This window comes from Sorex fumeus, unplaced genomic scaffold, assembly GCF_029834395.1.
Source record: "Sorex fumeus unplaced genomic scaffold, SorFum_2.1 ptg000019l, whole genome shotgun sequence".
Classification (NCBI taxonomy): Eukaryota; Metazoa; Chordata; class Mammalia; order Eulipotyphla; family Soricidae; genus Sorex; species Sorex fumeus.
In genome coordinates, this window is record NW_026606076.1 from 5739052 (window position 1) to 5749656 (window position 10605).

Below are 10605 nucleotides of genomic sequence, written 5' to 3' on the forward strand. Positions count from 1 at the left end.
TCGTGGTCTGTGCTATCTCTGTAGCCATCATAAAAATGCTTCTTTGCTAAGTTGAGAAAGTTTTGTTTTTTTTTTTCTGATTAACTACACAGTTCACTTTTTTTTTTGCTTTTTGGGTCACCCCCAGTGATGCATAGGGGTTATTCTTGGCTCATGCATTCATGAATTACTCCTGCCGGTTCTTGGGGGACCATTTGCAATGCTGGGAATAAAACCTGCATTGGTCGTGTCCAAGGTAAACCCCCTACCCGCTGTGCTATCGCTCTAGCCCACCAAAGTTCACTTTTTGTGTTTTTGTGTTCGAGATCACAGCCAGAAGTGCTCTGGACTTACTCCTGACTATGCACTCAGGACTCAATCCAGGGGGGCTTGGGGCACCCTATGATAAGTGTGGGTTTGAACCAGATTTACACGTTAACAGATGTTCCTGGTCTCTCCTGGCTGCTCTCTCTCACTGTCCACATTTGGTGCTCTCGAGCCACTTCTCCACCCTTGACAGCTGTTGCTTTGGACCGATGAAAGTAGAATGAGGACCGGGCTGGTTGCTGATTATTCAGTCTCTTGTCTCTCCCAGCTCTATCCAACCCTCTCTCTAACTTGCTCTCCAACGCTTTCTGTGACTCCTCTCCAATCTCCCCAGCCACTCTTACTCTCACCTCTCAGCTCTCAGCCTTCTCTCTAAGTCGCATCTGTGTCCTCTAACTCTGTGTCTCCTCTTCTCGCACTGTATCATTGTCATCCTGTTGTTCATCGATTGACTCAAGCAGGCCCCAGCAATGTCTCCTTTGTCCTACTCCTGAGATTTTAAGAAGTGCCACATTTGAGGCTCACTCAGGTTCAGGAGAATGAGAACCATCATTTTACTGGTTTTTGGAATATCGAATACACCATGGGGAGTTTGCCAGACTCTCCGGTGTGGGCAGGATATTTCTGGTAGCCTGCCAGTTTTTCTAGAGTAAGTCTAGATAATAAGATTTCATGTGGCCGTGCACTTCCCAGAGCACGGTGTTATAGACTTTGTGTCTTGGCCATTGATGGGATTACACGGCACCAGGGACAGTTGGTGGGTGTAACACCTACATACTGGAAGATGGGAGATCTGGGTGGAGGAGGCCCAGTCCCAATACGAGCAGCTTGGAGATCTAAGCCCCAGGTCCTGCACACCTGGGTTTCTCTGCCGGTTCCTTCATACGTGTGGCTCATGGGGACTTGTGGGACTGTGGCTCAAACCAGAGGTCTACAGCTGCCGGGGCTGTGCTCGGGATTGGGAGGGAAACTCAACACACCCTCCTCCAAAGCACCCCAATAAGACCACCAGACACGGAGGCAGGAGACTGCGTGTTTTCTTTCAGTAACAAGGTTTTATAGTCTCTGTGTCTTGGCCATTGATGGGATTACACAGTGCCAGGGGCAGTTGGTGGGTGTAACGCCTACATACTGGAAGATAGGGAATCTGGGTGGAGGAGGACCATCCCTTTTCTCAGTGTCCTTCATTCCCCCTGTCTCCCTGAAGCTGCTCTTTTCCTTCTCTTACCACGACCCCGATCCCCGCCTCCCCACGGGAAGCACAATGAAAAATGGTTTTCCAGACTTCCACATCACCTGCAGCCCACGAAGGAAAATCAGCCTTCAAGGTGTGTTACTCCTCTTCTTAGACCAGAAACTTAATAGACATATTTAGTTTTACTTCCTAATGATTATCATTCTGTATGGACACAGTAATATATACTTTTAGGGTTGTGGGTGACACTCCTGGGGACTTCTCACCACAGATTCAGACTACAGTGCTTAGGCCGATCAATCACTCCTAATCCCAGCAGCGTCCAAGTCCAGTTATTACTTTTTGATTCATGACAGAATTTGTCCATAACCAGGCTCTTATAGATAAGCATTATGTTACTTTGGCCAGGCCCATTTCGATGACAGGGTAGCTAGCTCACCACTTGCCCTGGGTCCATCTAGTCCCTCATTGGACCCTTCTTTTGGGGATCGTGAAGGTAAGGGCAACTGAGCCTTCAGTCAAGAGAGCAGTTGTGCAGGAGGTAATATTATCTGGAGACCATCAACTCTCAAGCTCAGGCTTGTCTTTGTAACTGTCCTCCTGTATCCATACAAAAAGCAATTGCTCTGAAATAGCAAACCATGCAAAAGACATTAAGGAGAAGAGAAAGACAATATTTATAAGTCAAAGTCTGATCAGGAGACAAAGGTAATTGAAAGGTTATGGGCAATCAGCAAACATAAGCTCACACTGGCCAGGGAGCAAGGGCAGACGACAATTATCCTACAATACCTGGTGATCCTCAGTGGTTTCTCCTGGCTCTGCACTCAGGTATTATTTCTGATGGTGCTCCGGGAGACTCTACAGTTTCCTGGGGATTGAACCTAGGTTGACCATATGCAAGCAACACCCTACCCAGATCTACAGTTGCTCTGGTCTCAGTTGGAGAGTTTAGGTGCATGTAATTGTGCACAGAATGTCGTTTGAAAGGATGGAAGGGGCGCCTTGATGAAATCTTTTATAAGTGGGAATATGGGTCAGCTCCCAAGCTCCCCACATCCCAGAAGACCATTCTGTTTACCTGTGATTACTCACAAGGTTGGTCACAATCCTGGATCCCACCCATGTCACTTTTCTTATATTAGAGGTAAAAAAGGAAACATTTATGATTGGATAGAGCAAAATTCCATCCATCTATGAATCATATGGTGCTCAGGGGACCATTTGGAATTCGGGACATTGTACCTAGATTGACTGCATACAACTTACTGTACTAGCCTGATACTCTCAGTTTGAAATCATGTTTCTGAAACTGCCTTCTGGGGTTTTCTTTGTAGCTGAGAGTCCACTGCTCGCGTGTTGTCAAGGGGTAGAGCGTTGGCCGGACCTTGTTCTTTGATGTTCTTACCAGCCTTTGCTCCTGTTCCAAGTCTCCAGCTCTATGGGTTTCTACTAGGCCAGTTCCCTCTCTGAATCCCCATGGCTGACTTCAGAGTCACCGCTTTCAACCCCATCTGGATTTATTACTTCCCCAAGAATCTCATTGTTCCGTACCTTACCAGCTACCTACCTGCAGAGCTTGATTTCTTTTGACATGATAACTCTCATGGCATAGACTAATAATTGGAATCCTCTGTTCTACATGGATGCAGCCAGCCCTGGTGGAATGTCTCTTCCTGCACACTTTGATAAAGGCTCAAGTGAGCAATTTGGCCCTCATCCCCCCAGGGATGCCAAGACAGGTGGGATATCTTCTGAGGCTGATCAGAAGATAACTCTTCCCATGTCCTCAGCACCATCACTTTCCCATAGAAGCAAATAATGGACAGAATCCTCAGAAATGTAAGCACTGAGGACAAACTTTTGAGTCCAGCATGACCCCGGTGGTACTATGTGAACATCCACACAGGAGAGAAACTGTTTATGTGTAAGGACTGTGGGAAGGCCTTCAATGGATCCTCATACCTTATACACATGAGATTTCATACTGGAGAGTCTGTATGCATGTAAGCAATGTGTCAAAGCCTTTCTCTGACTCATACATCTTAGTAAAAAAGTAAAAGTAAAGGCCCTGCCGTTGATCATCGATTTGCTCGAGCGGGCCCAGTAACATCTCCATTGGAGACTTTTTTGTTACTGTGTTTGGCATATCGTATACGTCACGGGGAGCTTGCCAGGCTCTGCCATGCGGGCGAGATACTCTAGGTAGCTTGCCGGGCTCTCCAAGAGGGGCGGAGAATAGAACTCAGGTCGGTCATGTTGGCTGCGTGCAAGGCAAACACCCTACCGCTGTGCGATCACTCAACACATCTTAGTTTGCACAGAAAAAGTCACACTGGGAAGAAACCACATTCATATACGGAGTGGAAAGTCTTTGTTTATTCCACAAGCCTTAGTACACAGAAAAACTCACACTGGAGAGATAACTTGTGAGCAATGTAGGAAGGCCTTTGCTTATTCCTGAAGTCTTTGTTTCATAATTTCTGTTTTTTAGAAAACCCTTATATATGTGAGGTAATTGGAAAGGCCTTTCATTTCCTCTCAGGTCTTTCTGAGCATGGGAAAGTTCATACAGGGGAATGAAACACTATTTGTGTCACTACTGTGGGAGGGTTTTCACTTACTATTCAAACTTTTCTGTCCATAAGAAAATGCACATTGCAAATTGCAGTGAATCTCTCTCTCTCTCTCTCTCTCTCTCTCTCTCTCTCTCTCTCTCTATATATATATATATATATATATATATATATGGAGTGTGGCAAGGCATTTGCGTATTTTGCAATCCTTTTGAGGCACTGAAATTTTCATCATTTCACTTAATCACTTAATCCCTGTTATTCATCGATTTATTCGAGTGGGTGCCAGTAACATCTCCATTCATCCTGGTTGCGTGCTAGCGTAGCCCAATGGTATCTGTTTGTTCTAGGAACATGCAGAGCCTCAAACCGATCATTTAGGGTCTTTACGAAGAAGTCTGACCATCTTATAGGTGGGCGTCCACGTGATCTTTTGATGTCCCGTGGAATCCAATCAGTAATGGCTGTACTCCAGCGGTTTTCTGTAAACCTCATTACATGTCCAGCCCATCTGATTTTTGATGTCTTGGCAAATGAGACAGCGTCCCTGATTCTTGAGCGTTGACGAAGATCAGAACTCCGGATTCTATCTCTCATTTGAGTGAATCGTGATATTCCAAGCATAGTTCTTTCGATTCCTCTTTGAGAGACCCGAACAGCGTTCTCATCCCGTTTTCATAGGGTCCAGGTCTCTGAGGCATATATTAATGCAGGAAGAATAGTGGAATCAAAGAGATGTGCTCGTAGCTGGAGGTTCTTTGTCCTTTTAGTTATTTCTTCAATGCTCTTGAAGGCATTCCAAGTTGCTCTCTTCCTCCTGCGCAACTCAGGTGCCAGGTCATTCATCATGTTGATTTCTCGACCTAGGTATGTATAACTGTTGCATTCGGAGATGGTGGTTCCGTTTAGAGCGAATGGAGCGTCAGGAACAAGGCTGTTTCTCATAAACATTGTCTTCGTAAGATTCAGCTGTAGTCCGACCTTTCCACATTCACGGTCAAAGTCGTTCAGCATTTGTGCCGCTTGGCTGATGTTTGGTGTTATTAGAACGATGTCATCAGCAAAGCGGAGGTGGTGTAGTTGCCGACCATCTATCTTCACTCCCATGCTTTCCCATTCCAGTCGTCGCATGATGTTCTCGAGGGTGGCACTGAAGAGTTTTGGTGAAATGGTATCACCCTGCCGAACCCCTCTCTTGATATGGATGATTACTTCTTTGTAGAATGGTGAGATCTTGGTAGTGAATCCGCAATAGAGCTCACGAAGGATCCTGATGTATTGAGTTTGTACGCCCTGATTGGCTAGGGCTTCCATGACTGCTTCCGTCTCAACAGAATAAAAGGCGTTCTTTAAATCAATGAATGTTAGAGCGGCATCTTGAACTCCCGAGATACCTCAATGAGCTTAGTGATTGTGTGGATATGGTCGATGGTACTGAATCCTTTTCGGAATCCAGCTTGTTCACATGGTTGTCCTTCATCTAGTGTTCTGCTAATCCTATTCAGGATGACTCGAGTGAATAGTTTGTAGATGACAGACAATAGGCAGATTGGGCGATAGTTGCCATTGTCGTGGATGTCTCCTTTCTTGTATAGTAGTACAGTCCTGCTGGTTTTCCATTGGGATGGAACCTTGCATTCAGACAGGTAGTGTGTGAAGAGCCGAGCCAATGTATTGATGAGTACTGATGGTAAGTTCTTCAGGTGTTCGGGTCTGATCTTGTCTGGGCCAGGTGCTCTTTGTTTCTTTACCGACAAGATGGCATGTTGGATTTCGGAAGGGAGAACATTGGGAACGACATATCCATCATGTGGTATGTGGTATGTGGGCAAGTGGACGTGGCTATTAAAGAGATTTGAGTAGAAGTCATGAATAATCTTCTCCATTGCCCTTCTGGAAGATGTGATAGATCCATCATGATGTCGGAGGGCAGTCATCTTGGTTTTGTAGTTGGTGAAGGACAGGCGGATATTATGAATGCTTTTCCCAGCTTCTGCTGCATCTACCAGTACTGCTGCTCTCCTGTTTTTCAGGTCATTCTTCATGGCTTCTCTGCACTGTTTTGCCAATTCGGATGTTCGCTTGTAGTTGCCTGAGGCATGTGCCAAGCCACGTTGGCGAATAAGTTCAAGAGTTTTCGAAGAAAGGTGGTTTTTCGTGGTTATCTCTCTCTTGGCATTCCTTGCACAATCATGGAGGTGCTGAATCATTGGATCATATTCCTCATCAATGTTGTCAATGACGGCACCTTCCCATGATGCCGCAACAGAGCCAAAGAGCTCCCAGTTGGTGGTTGTTCTGGGAGTCCTCTTCTTAAACCTTGCATTCTTTTCTCCTCATTCTGGGAGGTAGAATTTTGCACTAAGAAGACGGTGGTCGGATCCCATTTGGAATTTTGGGACAACAGCAACATCGGTTAGGCAAAACCGCCGATTGAATATGATGTGGTCTATTTCATTGTGGAACCGTCCATAGGGAGACGCCTATGTCCAACGTTTAGATTCAGCCTTTTGGAACTGTGATTTACCATGGAAGGTTTTGGTTGACATGATGAACTCAGACAGTCTGTCACCCTGTTCATTCCATTCCAGGCCATGGGTCCAGATGTGGAGTTCATCGACTGATCTTCTTGGTCCTATCTTGACACTAAAATCACCGACAGTGATCTTGTAGAAGGTGTGATCTTCTTTATAGAACTTCTCCAGCTCCATGTAGAATTTCTCAATTTCTCTTTCACCATAACTTGATGTTGGTGCATAGACAACAAAGATAGAAACTGCCCGGTAGTGAGCCACATTTATTCAAGTGTAATCGTCCGATTCGTGTTGTTAGGCATTCGAATGAATCAGTGCTCGTGACTAAGTTTGTGTTGACAAGGATACCGACACCACCGACGCCTCTTTTATCACATGTTCCAAGGAACAGTTCTTCTCCAGTGTCGAAAACGGCATGATGGGATTGATGTCTTCTCGTTTCGGTCAGACCAATGATGTCGTACTTGATCTTTTGCGCTTGTGCCGTAAGGTCTTCAATGGATGCAGCAGATACCAGCGTACTAGCATTAAAAGTACAGACAAAAAAAATAATTAAAAAAAAAGTACAGACAATCATTTTTGTTTTTCTGCGTTTTGGCAGCCTATTTCTGCCTTGGTATTTTATCACAACAAGCTCCCAGGAGAGCACAAGGCAGAGTCTCCTACCCTGTGCCTGACTATCCTTGCCAGGGTCCAACAGCTGAAGACCTCGAGGCCCCAGCCAAGGCCTTACTGGGGCCACTCTCCACACACTTGGATAAGCCTCAGGCATAACAGAACTGGCAGAGGAACCCAGGTGTGTGGGACCCGGGGCTGAGATCGCCAAGCCTGCACGGTTTGGAACTGGACCTGTCAGTAGCTAGACAGTTACACCCTCCAACTGCTGTGTAACCCCAACAACGGCCAGGATCCAGAGATTATCACAACAAGCTCCCGGGAGCGCACGGCCGCATTTATTTACTTTTCTCTAAGTTTTCAGGGTACCTTAAATATCCAACCAGCACGGCAGAGCCTGGCAAGCTATCCGTGGTCTATGCCAAATAGACCAAATTGATATGCCAAATCCAGTAATAAATGGATCTCATTTCCCTAACCCTGAATATGCAGAGTCGAGAAGGATATGGAAGGAGAGGCTGAAATTTTCATACTGGAGACAAACCTTATGTTTGTAAAGACTTTGGCAAACCCTTCACTTCCTCCTAACTCCTTATTAAACATAGGAAAATTCATACTCGAAGAAAACATATGTAGTGGTGTGGGAAGATTTTTACTCAATCCTCAAGTTTTGCTGTGTGAGAGAAATTTATCCTGGATTGAGGCCTTATATATGAAAGGACTACAGGAAAATTTTGATGCAATTGTCATAGCTTTCTGAACAGGAAAATTCACAGTGGAGAGAAACCTCATAAGTTTCAGGAATGTGGAAAGGTCTTCAGTTTGTCTTCAGCCCTTACTGGGCATGTGAAAAGTTATTTTGCAGTGAAACCTTATATCTGTCAGGAGTGTGGGAAGGAATTTCCTGGATCCTCGGGCCTTATGCATAGGAGAATTCACACTGGAGAGAAGCTATATATAAATATACATATTTATATATATGTAAGAATATATATATATATATATATATATATATATATATATATTTATGTAAGAACGTGGAAAGCGCATTATTTGCACCTGCGACTTTAAAGAGAATCCTGAAGAAAATCCTGTAGGTAAGGAATATGAAGGCCTTCATGTTCCCAAAAGCTTTAGTAAATATAAAAGTTGTGCTGGATCAATTACTTCCATAATAACAATGGCCGGCGTCAGAACAGGGCCCTTAGGAAAAACAATTTAATTTCAACAAGTGGGTGGGGGATTGATAAAAAAGGACAGTAAGGAAGGAAATAATCCTGTTACGTGTGAAAGCTTCCTGTGATACTAGTACCACAACTGAAAGGTACTTGCTGATTATCACCTGCACCATGGTTATGACAATGTCCTGGCATGTGGACTTCCCAGTATGTTAACTGGTAAATAACGGTTCTTAGTGATAAAGCAAGGTGGAAAGAATTAAATAAGAAGTAAATAGGTACAAACATTGCATTTTGCTGGGTATTGTCAAGACTCACCATGGTTTCATTCTTTGCTGTGACTCTGACTTGGCTCAGAGGCCCTGGTTTGCAGAAGATCATGGCAGAGATCAACCAGGATGCTGTGGTGAGCCCCTTTGACATTGTATAGACAGCCAAACCTCCATTCTTCAGGCCCTTCTGTGTTATGTTCTGGGCGTCACATCCCGCTGTGCTGCCCATAATTTGTGTCCAGGTCAGCCACATGCAAGGAAGCACATCACTCACTGTAGCGTATGTGCACTCATTGTATTCAGCTTTCCATTGGATTTACACAAACATTGAGGGTAAATGTTTTGAGACTTACACTTTGGAAGCAGTAAAATCCTAACACTGTGTTATACACCAAAATGGGACCATATAGAATCCAGATGATTGAACCTGGGTCAGCTGCGTAGAAGGCAAACACCCTATCCACTGTGCTTTCGCTCCAGCCAACCAGCCTTACACATTTACCTACATTTTCCTAGTTGTTCTCTGCGCAGCTGGTTTCTGCCCCTTTAAGGCTGCTTGCAGAAGCGGAAGTGAGTCACATCAGGGCATTTACCTGTTTGACTGCAAGACACTGGATCGGGAGTCCATTTGTTATGCAGGTGAAGGGAGAAGAGGCTGTCCCATGTGGAAGGGATCTGTGAAGGCTGGTTTCATGGCAGGACAATAGCGGCCTCCTGTGAGCGCCCGCACCTCCCGGTCTTTGCATTGAGGTTCAGGGCCAAGCAAGCTCTAAGGGCACTTTTAAGCTTCTTTTTCAACCAAAATTCCCGGTGGTTCCTGAGCCTGCCAGGGTTTGCTGGTAGTCGTGGAGCTTTGGTGAGTGCAGTGGGAGCTGTACCGGGGCTCAAGGTTCGCAGGTGTGAGTGCCTGGTTCTGGGGATCCCCTGCAGCTCAGTCGTGGGGTGGTGGCGGGTGGTCGGGGCCGAGCGCGGGGGCTGCAGGACGTCGGGGCTGGGCCGTCCTGACCCTCCCAGCACAGGACTGCGCTGGGCCCTGTCGTGGACGCTTTGGCCCAGACCTCCCTGTTGTAGAACCTGCAGATTCTCTTAGAGGACCCGAGAGATAGCACAGCGGTTAGGGCGTTTACTTTGCATCTGGCCCACCAAAGATTGACCTCCAAACTCGACCAGGACGGGTGCCTCAGCGCAGAGTCAAGTTCCTCGTCCATATCGCAGGTGGTGCCTCCAAAACTATAAAACGACTGTTCATTTTTGAGGGGCAGGGGGGCAGCTCCTTAATGGCAAATGACACTGTAGCCCTCCGTCACTATTCATTAGTAGCCTTGATTTCCAGACCGACCCTTGGGTGTGGTTCTAGGGCTAGTTGTGGTTTGCAAATGAAAATTTACTTTGGGGCTATTTTTTGTTGTATGTTGGGCACATATGTGGAATTACTTTGGGAGCAGCACACTGGAATTCTTCTTTTCTTTTTTAAGTTCTTTCTGGGTCATGTGAGATGCCGAATATCGATCGGGGTCAGCATGGGAAGCGCCCCTCCCAGCTTACTATCTCTGACTCCATATTATTGTTTTTTGTAACGCAGAATTTCTGTATCCTAAAATCAACTTGAAAATTGCACCCCGACTCTTCATCTCTCCCTGATCAGGCAAAACTCAGCTATTACAATGATTACTGAGAGTTGTGTTCAAATAATGTGTGGACATGTGCTACGTGCCTTTGGTGGCTATAATTGGTCTCCCCACCCTGGCCGGTGAAGGGTGACAGAGGATCGAAGAAGGAAACAGGGGCCAGGCTCTTGGTGATCTGCTGGATATTATCCCAAAGTGCTTTAGGCTTCATCTATGAATTGCCCCTCTTTCTCCTCCCAGAGAAGCTTATCATGTCCTTGCTAACATCCCTAGTTTAAAGTTTATCTTTAACCTTTCCTTT